This window comes from Staurois parvus, unplaced genomic scaffold (genome assembly GCF_062004578.1).
Source record: "Staurois parvus isolate SC_StPar_1 unplaced genomic scaffold, SC_StPar_1.0 ptg000173l, whole genome shotgun sequence".
Lineage (NCBI taxonomy): Eukaryota > Metazoa > Chordata > Amphibia > Anura > Ranidae > Staurois > Staurois parvus.
In genome coordinates this window covers 1,683,388-1,697,192 of record NW_028317969.1, presented here as the reverse complement: position 1 = coordinate 1,697,192, position 13,805 = coordinate 1,683,388, and positions in this window count along the sequence as shown.

Genomic DNA, 13,805 nt, shown 5'->3' with positions numbered 1-13,805 from the left:
TTTAGGGGGGAGCTGGATACCAATTTTTTTTTAACCTTTATGCATAGAATGCATGAAGGGTAAAAAAAACTTCACCCTTTAGAACCACCTTAAAGCCTAACTTCAAACATTCAGGTCCTTCAGGTCCTAAGCAATAATCACCCCAATAGATATTAATTTTTTTTTATTATTATTCAGGATTTATATAGCGCCAACAGTTTGCGAAGTGCTTTACAAAATGAAGGCAGACATTACAGTTACAATACAATTTTGTACAAGAGGAAACAGAGGGCCTGGCTCGTCAGAGCTTACAATCTAGGAGGAGGGGTTGAGTGATACAAAAGGTAATAACTGTGGGGGGGATGAGCTGATGGAGGAAATAAAAGGCGGTTTACTAGGTAGAAGCAGGATAGACCTCTTTAAAGAGAAAGGTTTTCAGGGATCGTCTAAAGGTGTATAGATTAGAAGACAGCCGGACAGATTGGGGTAGGGAGTTCCATAGGATGGGATAGGCTCGTGAGAAGTCCTGGAGGCAAGCATGGGAGGAGGTGACACAGGAACTAGAGAGCAGAAGGTCTTGGAAGGATCGAAGAGAAAGGTTTGGTTGATATTTTGAGACCAGGTTGACGATGTAGCTGGGGGCAGAGTTGTGTATATCTACTGGGGTGTAGATATACAGTTACACAGGTTCTAACCCTGCTGTGCTCTGTCTACAATAAAATAAAATATTTGCCTGAAGTTGGGGTTTAGGCTCGGTGCACACCTCTGCAACCCCCAATGTCGTGCAACTTCCTCGGGACTTGCTTGCCACTTTTGTGATCTCACATTGCAGTCTATGGCACTCAGGTCGCACCTAAGTCGCAGTAAAGTAGTGCAGGAACCTTTTTTTTTTCCGGTGCTGCGACTCGAGTCGCATTAATTAAGATGGCACCCATTGAAATTAATGTGTTTTGACTTGTCATGCGACGTCTCAAGTCGATTGACAAGTTGCAGCAATGGGAACCGGGACTTAAATAAGGAGAGAAATGTGGTATGAATATTGTTGAACTATATGAGCTTGTTTTACATTCCACTCCAAAACTGTGGGCACTAGTATGGAGATGGCATTTCCTTAGCCTTTAACAGCCTCCAAAAGATGAAGAAGTTTGTTCCAAAATGGAGGACAGGTACTGATGTTGGATGAATAGACCTGGCTTGCAATCAATGATGCACTTAAAAGGTGTTCAACCACCTTGAGGTTCCTTCACACTATGAATGTGTGGAGGAACTTCAATCAGCTTTACCATGCTTGTAGATTTTCTCATATCCGGCTACCGAGTTGAGTTGCAAGGTATTTATTGGACTATATGTATTATTATTTTAAGGGCTGATACATTTGGTAATACTCTTCAATAGCACGTATTTGTAGAATTGATGGCCATAGGTGCCTTAGTGACCGCCTGCTAGACTATATACGTTTGGTGTCTCCCAAATGGCCTATAAACGTTAAGTGTGCATACTATTCATGACAGTTATAAGAATAAATAATGTATTCAATTTATATTTTTGTATATCTTACTTGTTTATGCACCTAGTTCCGATCTGCACACCCACTGTCCTGATGAAGCAATTCCATCACAAAACACGTTGACATCTAGATTTGGAGAAGTCTACCTTTATATCATTTGTTTAATATCATATTTAGTACCTTAGATTGTATGTTTTCCAATCCAGTAGTGGGTATTGTATATGCTTTTTTAAAATCATGTAGGGATGATATTCCCAGTATTTTTAATGGGTTGTTCATGTTATAATGTATTGCAATAAACTAAGTTTTAATTATGTGTTTCGTGTTGTGATAATAAAGTCCATTATTTGTGGGTGACTACTTAAGAGGGTGGCTACCCCTTTTCTTTGCTCCATTTTTCTTTTTCTATCGATACCAAACTCATCAAACCATGTCTTTATGGAGTTGGCTTTGTACACAGGGGCACAGTCATGCTGGAACAGAAAAGGACCTTCGCTACACTGTTGACGTACGGTTGGAGGAACACGATTGTCTAAAATGTCTTTGTATGCTTTACAGTTAAGGTTCATGTACAATGCAGCTAATAAACTGACGTTCAGGAGCTGTTCAGCGCAGGGGCGGACTGAAAACTCATGGGGCCCCCGGGCAATAGGGGATCATGGGGCCCCTGTGTCCTTGCCCAAACTCAAAAAAGCCTATGAAAAAGGTACCAGGGGCACCTCATGGGGCCCCCTACTGACCCCAGGCCCCCAGACAGTGCCTGAGTTTCCAAATGGTCAGTCCGCACCTGGTTCAGTGTCTCTTTCAGCAGCCCCTGAACTCTCCCTAATGGTTTTCTATGTGTCCATGTACACTATGTCATTTACAGGCAGTTGAGTTTACAGTCATTTTTTTTAATGCACCAAACTTGCTTTCAGTTGTAGATTTTACCGGCATTGCAAACACCAAATTCTTGTAAACGCGGTTAACCGCATTTATAAGCATTTGCGTTTAGAAGCGTTTTTTAACTGTTCTATGTCCGGATGCTGTCCAGAGCCTTTTGTCATCATCACAAATGCATACAAAGCGTTTTCCATGTACTCAAATGGACCCAGCGCAGTCAGTTCCAGGTTTTCACGTGAAGGATAAAATGGTAGAACGTGCCGCATTATGCTCATGATGGGATCCATAGTGAATACAACCAGAAAAGACAGGTCATCTCAACACATACTGCTCTCTCTGCTTCTGCTCTCTCTATTTCTCTCAAAATGTCTGAAATAGTTAATTTTTTTTACTGTTTTTTTAGTGCATTCTGGGCATTTGGGAAGGTCTCCTGAGGTTCCCTTTTAAAAACGCTTCTAAACGCACATAAATGTGCATAACCGCGCATTTTTTTAAGCAACGTTTTCCAGCAGTCAGTTTCCATCGTTCAGAAGAGTTTTCCAAATGCCCCGTCTACATGAGCCCTTAGTGATACCCTTGAATGGAGATGCCTGAACTCAGTCATTTGGAAGGATGTCCACTTACTTGTGGCCCTATAGCTTATGTGCAGCTGGGACCTGTAGTTTCTCTATTCCCAGGGCCTTCGAGAGTTTTAATTCATAAAAAGTGATTTCAACCTCTGTAGTTGCTCATATGACTAATGCTGGGACATTTTACTTTGCTAGCTTCTGATACATATCCTTATTGCTCAATAATTAATGTTACGACTTTATTATTACAACATCAGAAGCTGACTCCTATCCAAATCAATCAGACTAAGCTTTATTAGGGAAGTGTCTGGAATACTTGGGATTACACCATCAGACTCACCAGCAGGTCACACTTTCAGTGAACATCCTTCCTATGTAAAGTTAGAGAACATCAGATCAGAAAAATCCACAATTCACTTTCTAATATATTTATCATCATACTCATCACAGTAACAGTGGTATACAGAGAAAAAGTCAGCCGTTAGAGAAAACAGGCAGCTAAAGGTCAGTATGCAAACCCTCTCATATATAATATACAATCAATGCAGTGCAAAATAATAAAGGTAATGGCAAAAATTGATAACAAGTATAAATCTGATTATCTCCCTGTTCCCATTTACCTCTAAACTCCTAGAACGCTTTGTCTACAATCGTCTGAGCTCCCACCTCACTGACAACAACCTTCTTGACCCTTTACAGTCTGGCTTTCGCCCCCTACACTCCACCGAAACTGCCCTACTAAAGCTCTCTAATGACCTACTAACTGCTAAAACCAATGGCCACTATTCAATATTCCTACTACTTGACCTCTCCGTGGCTTTTGACACGGTTGACCATCCGCTCCTCCTCAAAAAACTACACTCCTTTGGCATCAGCGACTCCGCTCTCTCCTGGTTCTCCTCCTATCTATCCTTCAGTGTTACCTATAACGCTGCCACCTCCTCCTCTCTCCCTCTCTCTGTAGGGGTCCCTCAAGGTTCTGTCCTTGGACCCCTTCTCTTCTCCATCTACACCTCCCCCCTTGGTCACTTGATAAACTCCCACGGCTTCAACTACCATCTCTATGTTGATGACAAGCAAATCTGACTACCCCTCACCTCACCCCTTTAGTTTCCACCCATATCGCTAGCCTACTAAGCGACATATCAGCCTGGATGTCACTCCACTTCCTCAAACTCAACCTTTCCAAAACTGAGCTCCTAGTATTCCCCCAAGGCCGCGCCACCCCCACTGACTTCACCATAAATATCGTGAACACCATCCTCAGTCCATCCCCTCACGCCAGGGTACTAGGTGTAATCCTAGACTCCCATCTGTCCTTCCAGCTCCAGATCCAATTGCTGACAAAATCTTGTAGACTTCACCTCCGGAACATCTCCAAGATACGACCGTTTCTAACCTCGGAAACCACTAAGCAACTTATTCACTCCCTTGTTATATCACGCCTCGACTATTGTAACTCCCTCCTCATTGGCCTACCTCATCGTAAACTATCCCCCCTCCAGGCTATCATGAATGCTGCTGCCAGACTCATCCACCTCACTAACCGCTCCGTATCTGCCACCCCCTCTGCCAATCCCTCCACTGGCTCCCAGTTGCCCAACGGATAAAATTCAAAACTCTAACAATGACATATAAAGCCATCCACAACACTGGCCCAATTTACATCACCGATCTTATCTCTAAATATCACCCAAACCGTACTCTCCGCTCCTCGCAAGACCTCCTACTCTCTAGCTCCCTTGTCTTCTCCTCCCATGCTCGTCTCCAAGACTTCTCCAGGGCGTCACCCAACCTCTGGAACTCCCTACCCCAATCTATCAGATTATCACCTACTCTACTTGCCTTTCGGCGTTCACTGAAAACCCTTTCTCTTCAGGAAAGCCTATCCCGCCCTCTGCGAATACTGGAATCCTCTACTTTTCCAACCAGTCCATCCCCCACAGTGACTACCTACTGTAACACTCACCCCGCCATCCTAGATTGTAAACTCCAAGGAGCAGGGCCCTCTAATCTCTCTTGTATTGAACTGTATTGTTACCCACTATAATGTAAAGCGCTGAGCAAACCGTTGGCGCTATATAAATCCTGTATAATAATAATAATCTGTATAACAATAAATACTAACAAATATTATTGTGACGATACATAAAAAGCGTGATCAAATCAGTGAAATCAATCAATAAAAAAAACTTGATTAACTTCATAGTGGGCAGCACCGTGGCTAAATGGTTAGCACTTCTGCCTGGCAGCACTAGGATAGTTGGTTCAAATCCCAACCACGGCACCACCTGCCTGGAGTTAGCATGTTCTCCAGTTTCTTCCTACACTCCCAAGACATGTTGGTAGGTTAATTGGATCCTGTCTAAATTGGTCCTAGTATGTTTACGTATGAATGTGAGTTAGAAATTGTACACCCCTTGAGGGTTAGGGACTGATGTGAATGTACAATATATATATGTAAAATGCTGCGTAAATTGACAGCACTATATAAGCACCTGTAATAAATACAAATTTCACCAGTTCATCAAATTATATACAAAATAAATAATATCAGTTCGTAGATATATGTGTATAAAGGATTCTATCTTCCACCAGTAGACGTCTGCAGTGCATTTCCTTCCAAATCAAAATTTTCGTTATTTGGAGATTCGGATCTATCCGAATTACAATGGTAACGATTTTAAACAAATCCGAAATAACAAAACCAAATTTTGGCCGAAAATTATGTTGAAACGAATTTGAAAACAAATTTGAAATATAAACATATTGCTGACTATTGCTGATCTCCTTCAAAGACTTAGGGCTTGATTTACTAAAGGGAATTACAGTGCCTTGAAAAAGTATTCGTAACCCCTGAAGTTTTCCACATTTTGTCATGTTACAACCAAAAATGTATTTTATTGGGATTTTATGTGATAGACCAACACAAAGTAGCACATAATTGTGAAGTGGAAGGAAAATGATAAATGGTTTTCATATTTTTTACAAGTCCACCTGTGTGTAATTTAATCTCAGTATAAATACAGCTGTTCTCTGAAGAAGGTTTTTCAGAGAACATTAGTGAACAAACAGCATCATGGAGGCCAAGGAACACACCAGACAGGTCAGGGATAAAGTTGTGGAGACGTTTAAAGCAGGGATAGGTTCTAAAACATATCCCAAGCTTTGAACATCTCATGGAGCACTGTTCAATCCATCATCCGAAAATGGAAAGAGTATGGCACAACTGCAAATCTACCAAGACATGGCCGTCCACCTAAACTGACAGGCCAGGCAAGGAGAACATTAACCATTTCAAGTCCGGAGACTTTCACCCCCTTCCAGTCCAGGACAATTTTCAGGTTTCAGCGCTATCACACTTTGAATGACAGTTGCGCGGTCATGCAAAACTGTACCAAAATGAAATTTTTAGCATTTTTTGAGACAGATAAAACTTTCTTTTGGTGTTATTTATTCACCACTGGGATTTTTATTTTTTTGCTATATAAATGATAAATACCAAAAATTTTGACAAAAAGTGTTTTTCTTATAATATTTTGCAAATAAATAATCTTTCTTCATAAATCTTGGCCAAAATGTATTAAGCTATCTCTTTGTTTAAAATAAAATAACCCAAATCAGTTTATAAAAAAATCATAATTTCTCAAACTGTATTTTTACATTTTTTTTTTTATTATATATGTATTTTTTTTTTTTTACACAATGTCACCCTAGCAGTACAGTACTGTACTACTTGTGGAGTTTGATGAAGATTTTTTTTTTTTTTTTTACACTGATTGCTTTTACATCCATAAAGACTGTAAAAGCAATAATTTCTCCTTCTCTCCTTTCATTCTGGAGAGAAGGTGTATAAATTTGGGCAGGCTGGTAGGGGCCCCAGTGTATTACTTTGCCCAGGGGCCCGTGATACTATTAAGATGGCCCTGCATTGAATTGTCATTCAAAGTGCGACAGCACTGAAAGCTGAAAATTGTATGTTTTTCCTGTGCCTGTGTGGGTTCCCTCAGACACTCCAAACACATGCTGGTAGGTTAATTGAATCCTGGGTCGTTGGTTTGAATCCCATCTACGTCACCTCCTGCCTGGACTTTGCATGTTCTCCTTGAGCCTGTGTGGGTTTCCTCTGGGTACTCCGGTTTCCTTCCACCCTCCAAAGACATGCTGGTAGGTGAATTGGCTCCTGTCTAAATTGTCCCTAGTATGTGTATGTATGAATGTGAGTTAGGGACCTTAGATTGTACGTCCCTTGAGGGTTAGGGACTGATGTGAATGTACAATATATGTGTAAAGTGCTGCGTAAATTGACAGTGCTATATAAGTACCTGAAATAAAATTAAAAATAAAATAAAATTAGCCTGGGCAGGCAGGGGTGAAAGTGCCCAGTATTGAAGTAGTAATTCCTCTTTTCCCTTTTTGTAACTTGATGTTTTTGCCCTACGTATTAGGACACAACGGAGCATGTCAGAATGTGCTGAATTGCGCAAAAATGATACACGTGCTGTTTTTTTTAGTGCACACCAATGCAGCAAAGGGCTCTGAACTGAAGCCTTAGGACAGGGGTCTCCAAACTGCAGCCCAAGGGCCAGCTGCGGCCCTTTTCTAGCCTTTATCCGGCCCTTGGGGCACTATTCCTTCCACTGACACCAACGATGGGGCACTATTCCTCCCACTGACACCAATGATGGGGCACTATTCCTCCCACTGACACCAACGATGGGGCACTATTCCTCCCACTGACACCAACGATGGGGCACTATTCCTCCCACTGACACCAATGATGTGCACTATTCCTCCCACACTGACAACAACATTGGGGAACTATTCCTTCCACTGACACCAATGCTGGGGCACTATTCCCTCCACTGACACCAACGATGGGGCACTATTCCTCCCACTGGACCCTGCATTCACTATATCTGATCTCCCAGGACCCCGCATTCACTATATCCGGTCTCTCTGGACCCTGCATTCACTATATCTGGTCTCCCAGGACCCCGCATTCACTATATCCGATCTCTCCGCACCCTGCATTCACAATATCCGGTCTCCCAGGACCCTGCATTCACTATATCTGGTCTCCCAGGACCCCGCATTCACTATATCCGATCTCTCCGCACCCTGCATTCACAATATCCGGTCTCCCAGGACCCTGCATTCACTATATCTGGTCTCCCAGGACCCTGCATTCACTATATCTGGTCTCCCAGGACCCTGCATTCACTATATCTGATCTCCCAGGACCCTGCATTCACTATATCTGGTCTCCCCGGACCCTGCATTCACTATATCTGATCTCCCAGGACCCAGAATTCACTATATCCGGTCTCCCCAGACCCTGCATTCCCTATATCTGGTCTCCCCGGACCCTGCATTCCCTATATCTGGTCTCCCCGGATCCTGCATTCACTATATCTGGTCTCCCAGGACCCTGCATTCACTATATCTGGTCTCCCAGGACCCTGCATTCACTATATCCGGTCTCCCCGGACCCTGCATTCCCTATATCTGGTCTCCCAGGACCCTGCATTCACTATATCCGGTCTCCCCGGACCCTGCATTCACTATATCTGGTCTCCCCGGACCCTGCATTCACTATATCTGGTCTCCCAGGACCCTGCATTCACTATATCTGATCTCCCAGGACCCAGAATTCACTATATCCGGTCTCCCCGGACCCTGCATTCCCTATATCTGGTCTCCCCGGACCCTGCATTCACTATATCTGGTCTCCCAGGACCCTGCATTCACTATATCTGGTCTCCCAGGACCCTGCATTCACTATATCCGGTCTCCCCGGACCCTGCATTCCCTATATCTGGTCTCCCAGGACCCTGCATTCACTATATCCGGTCTCCCCGGACCCTGCATTCCCTATATCTGGTCTCCCACAGTACACACAACATGGAAATGCAATTATTTTACTAAATATAAACTGCTAAATACCTTTTCTCATCAGCAGTTGAAACAGTCTTGTGACTTCAGCTGAGCACTGGTTAAAGCTTGTAGGAGGAATTTTCATTCCGCTCTAGGAGGCAAAACCCCTGACCTCTGTCTGACCAGTGCTGATTGGCCCTGTGCTGATCAGATGCACTCCCCCCCCCCAAAAAAAAAACCTCTCTAGCAATACACACCAAACTGAGCATGTGCATGTGGCTACAGGTTCAGTCTATCTTATCAGGAGATAAGACGTGGACATTTGAACAAGAGGCAGGGCAGAGAAGACAGGATCAAACTTCCTTTTTACACAATGCATAGGATTAACCACTTAGGTTCCACAGTGAGTATAACAAGCATACCTTACTGCATATACAGACTGATTTTACTGTTGTGGGTTTAGTGACACTTTAAAGTTCACCTTTAAAAAAAAAAAATAGTAAATGCACATTTTTTTTGCAAGTAAACAAAAGTGCATTTACGAGTTTTTTTCTTTTGTAGGAGTCTGGAAAGCATTGCACCCACAATCAGCAGATCGCTGATGCAATGTAAACTGCCTACTCATAACTGCTCAGGAGAATCAAATAACTACCTAGAGTGTTCAGCAGCTCCCTGGTAGTTCATTGAAAGCTACAAGCAGGGACGAACTGACAACTCACGGGGCCCCCGGGCAATAGGGATCATGGGGCCCCTGTGTCCTTGCCCAAACTCAAAAAAGCCTATGAAAAAAAAGGTACCAGGGGCATCTCCTGGGGCCCCCTACTAACCTCGGGCCCTCGGGCAGTGCCCGAGTTTCCAAATGGTCAGTCCGCCCCTGGCTACATGCCATCAGCCGCAAACTCCATGAATTAATGACGCAGTCATGTGGGCGGAGCCCTGCATGGCCGCGCTTTTTTCAAATAGTGATGGCGGTTGCGGGGAGAAGATCCCCGGCCTGCTAACACAGGCAGGGGGATCAAGGAGTAGCCAGGGATCTTCTCCCTTCACCCACTATCACTATTTAAAAAAAGTGTGGACATGCTGAGCTCCACCCACACGACCTCATCATTCATTCACAGAGTTCTCTGAATCAATGCATTAAAAACAGGTGGAACCTGTAACATGTTCCCAAAGGTGAACTTAAAGTGGTTGTAAGTCTCAGACATGAACTATGAACAAAGCATATTCCTCTATAGAGTGTGCTTGTCTCTATTAAGAGCAGTAAGTGTCAATTCTGTCTCTTAATTCATTCCTCTGCTATCAGCATGAATCACTTCTGACAAGTTTTCCTGACACCAAGAGAAAAAAGGTGACAGGGGAGGGACCTTCAGCAGATTGACATCCTCAGCTCTGCTCCTGTGAGTTGTGTGAAGAGGGTGGGTCTCTTTCCTCCAATCAGCTCTCAGAGTTCTCTCATTGAGCTCTGTGGAGTGTAATTACAGCTCTCTGCCCCTTTTTCTAGAACTCTCAGAAAAGCTTTATAAACTCAGCATTTTGAACAGATGTAGAGAAAAGAAGACTGCACATAAACCGGTACATGCAGGAAGATTTGTTTCATCTCTGTGTGTCACCTGAGGACAGTCTCTTCACTGGGTATATGTAAGGGTTTACAACCACTTTAAGTTTAATCTGCTTACATTATACTTCCCTGGTTCCTCATTTTCCCCTTCAGCAACATGCTAATGACATTTTTAAATAAAAACCTTTCCATTTTTTATTACATGCCTTATTTTAGATCCAAGTGATGTCATCACTGGGTCTCTGTGCTTCTCTATGCAATGCTAGGCAGATCATGGCTGGTGGGAGGGGCAGGCAGAGTGCTGTGAAGTTCAGCTTCCTGAAAACATCACAGCAACCTGCCTCAGTACTCCTTTCAGTAGCCCTCAGCCCTTATGCAAACTGTGGGCTGGCTTGTGGGAGGAGTTATGCAAGTATAAAAATGCCTTGCTTGGTGGGTGTCCGTTTGGAGGAGTCCATAGCAGACAGCCATAGGTAACACCCACATGTGATGCTGAGCCTCCATGACTGAAATAACTAAAATCCAATGAATGAAAAGGGGTGGCCCAGGGACATCAGGGGTCCATGACTGAAACAACTAAAATCCAATGAATGAAAGGGGGCGGGCCAGGGACATCAGGGGTCCATGACTGAAAAAACGAAAGTCCAATGAATAAAAAGGGTGGGCCGGGGACATCTGAGGTCCATGTTTGAAAGAACTAAAGTCCAATTAATAAAAGGGGCGGGCCAGAGACATCTGGGGTCCATGATTGAAAGAACTAAAACCCAATGAACGAAAGGGGCAGGCCAAGGACATCAGAGGTCCATGATTGAGAGAACTAAAATCCAATGAATAAAAAGGGGTGGGCCAGGGACATCTGGCGTCCATGATTGAAAGAATAAAAATCCATTTAATGAAAGGGGCGGGCCAGGGACATCAGGAGTCCATGGCTGAAAAAACTAAAGCCCAATGAATGAAAGGGACGGGCCAGGGACATCTGAGGTCCATGATTGAAAGAATGAGATTCCAATAAATAAAAAGGGCGGGCCAGGGAAATCAGGGGTCCATGACTGAAAAAAACTAAAGTCCAATGAATGAAAGGGGCAGGCCAAGGACATCTGTGGTACAGGGAGGAAAGAACTAAAATTCCAATGAATGAAAAGAGTGGGCCAAGAACATCTGAGGTCCACGACTGAAAGAACTAAACCCCAATGAATGAAAGGGGCGGGCCAAGAACATCTGAGGAGCATGACTGAAAGAACTAAACCCCAATGAATGAAAGGGGCAGGCCAAGGACATCTGTGGTCCAGCGTGGAAAGTACTAAATTCCAATGAATGAAAGGGGCAAGCCAGGGACATCAGAGGTCCATGATTAAAAACTAAAGTCCAATGAATGAAAGGGGCAGGCCAGGGACATATGGGGTCCATGACTGAAAGAACTAAAACCCAATGAATGAAAGTGGTGGGCCAGGGACATCTGAGGTCCATGACTGAAAGAACTAAAGTCCAGTGAATGAAAGGGGTGGGCCAGGGGCATCAGGGGTCCATGACTGAAAAAACTAAAATCCAATGAATGAAAGGAGTGGACCAAGGACATCTGAGGTCCACGATTGAAAGAACTAAAGTCCAATGAATGAAAGGGGCAGGCCAGGGACATCAGGGGTCCATGATTAAAAGAACTAAAATCCAATGAATGAAAGGGGCAGGCCAGGGACATCTGAGGTCCAGGAAATGCCTGACTTACTGCAGCATCTAATGAGTATGAACCTTTCCTTTTAGTGCCTGTCTATACAAGGTCCCTTTAACATCTGCTCAGTCCTATCTAAGGCTCTCCTATTGTCTGCCTTCAGTTTACTCAGAGCTCTTGCTTGCCATCTTGTGGTTTCAAAGTGGAGGCCGCTTTACAAAGCATCCGACAACCTGGATTCCCAATTTGTTTTACTGTAATCAGGTCAAAATTCGATGCCTAGCACTTTGATCTTCTAACGGGGCTCTGGGAAGGCATCCGGGAGCTCGAAACCCTCACCTTCCCTGCCCATCCAGAAAACTTCACATTTGTCGTGATTAATCTTGGAGCCTGATGCCTCCGCATACTGCTCCATCACCGAGACCACCTCCTGCGCCTCACTAGTCCCAGAGATGAAGACAGACACATCATCAGCATAGGCCATGACCCTCAGAGGTGACTCACCAGTAGTGCCCCCCGACACTCCGCCCAACACCCCACCATCTAGCCTCCTGACGAAGGGGTTGATGGCAAAGGCATAAAGCAAAGGGCTCAGCGGACACCCCTGGCGCACCCCCGAGCCAACCCCAAAGGGCTGCCCAACCATTGACCAACATGAAGCTCTCAGCCCCTTTATACAGTGTCTGCAGCCATCCAATGAACCTCCCCTCCAGGCCATACCTGCCAAGGAGATGCTAGAGGTACTCGTGATCAACCCGATCAAAGGCCTTAGCCTGATCCAAGGCCAGCAAGTACTTCCCACAACCATCAGCCCTGCACCGCTCCAGAGCCTCCCAGACTGCTAACACCGCTGAAAAGGTGCTCCTGCCCTGGACCGAACAGTGCTGCTGCTGCGAAAGTAGACCGCCTGCCACTGACGACAGGCGCCAGAAAATAATCTTGGCCAGAATCTTTCTATCGACATTGAGCAGGCTAATGGGGCGCCAATTCTCAATCATCGAAGAGTCCTTACCTTTTGACAGCAAAATCACGGCTGATTTCCTCATGGAGGGAGGAAGCGAACCCTCCTCTAAACAGCAATTAAAAACCTCCGCTAGGTGAGATGCCAAGCGGGATTTAAAGGTCTTAAAAAATTCAGCTGTTAAACCGTCTGGCCCTGGCGTCTTCTTAATGGCCAAACTATCTATTGCTTTGGCAACCTCTTCCGCCGTGATCTCACCTGTCAAACTTGTAGGCGGAGTTTTATTTTCCAAACCTGGTGTAGAATCCAGGAAGCTTGACATCCCTGCTCGGTCAAGGTGCTTCTCTCTCAAAAGATCCTCAAAAAAAAGCCCTTGAGACCTGCAGGATCCCCGACCTGGATTTCGTCAAGGAACCTGTACTATCTCTCACACCGCTGATCGTTTTAACCGCTATGCTCTGTTTGCAGCTCTGGTAAGGGTCGGGTGAATGGTACTTCCCGTAATCCCTCTCCAGAACCAAAGAGACATGCCGATCATACTGATGCTTCTTTAAGAGCAGCTTAACCTCTGAGATTGCCCCAGAATCTCCACCCTCAGAGACAAGGCGGTTAAGCGTCCTCCGTAACTGCTGATAGGCAATATATCTCTCAAGTTGTTTTCTCTTACCTAGGGCCTTGAAAAACCTGCCGATCCGCACTTTGGTAAGCTCCCACCACTCCGACTTACTGCCACAAAAATCCAGGATGGTCTCCTGAGCCTGAACAAAATCCTCAAAGGATCTTCTCACCTCTTTGTCCTCTAGCAG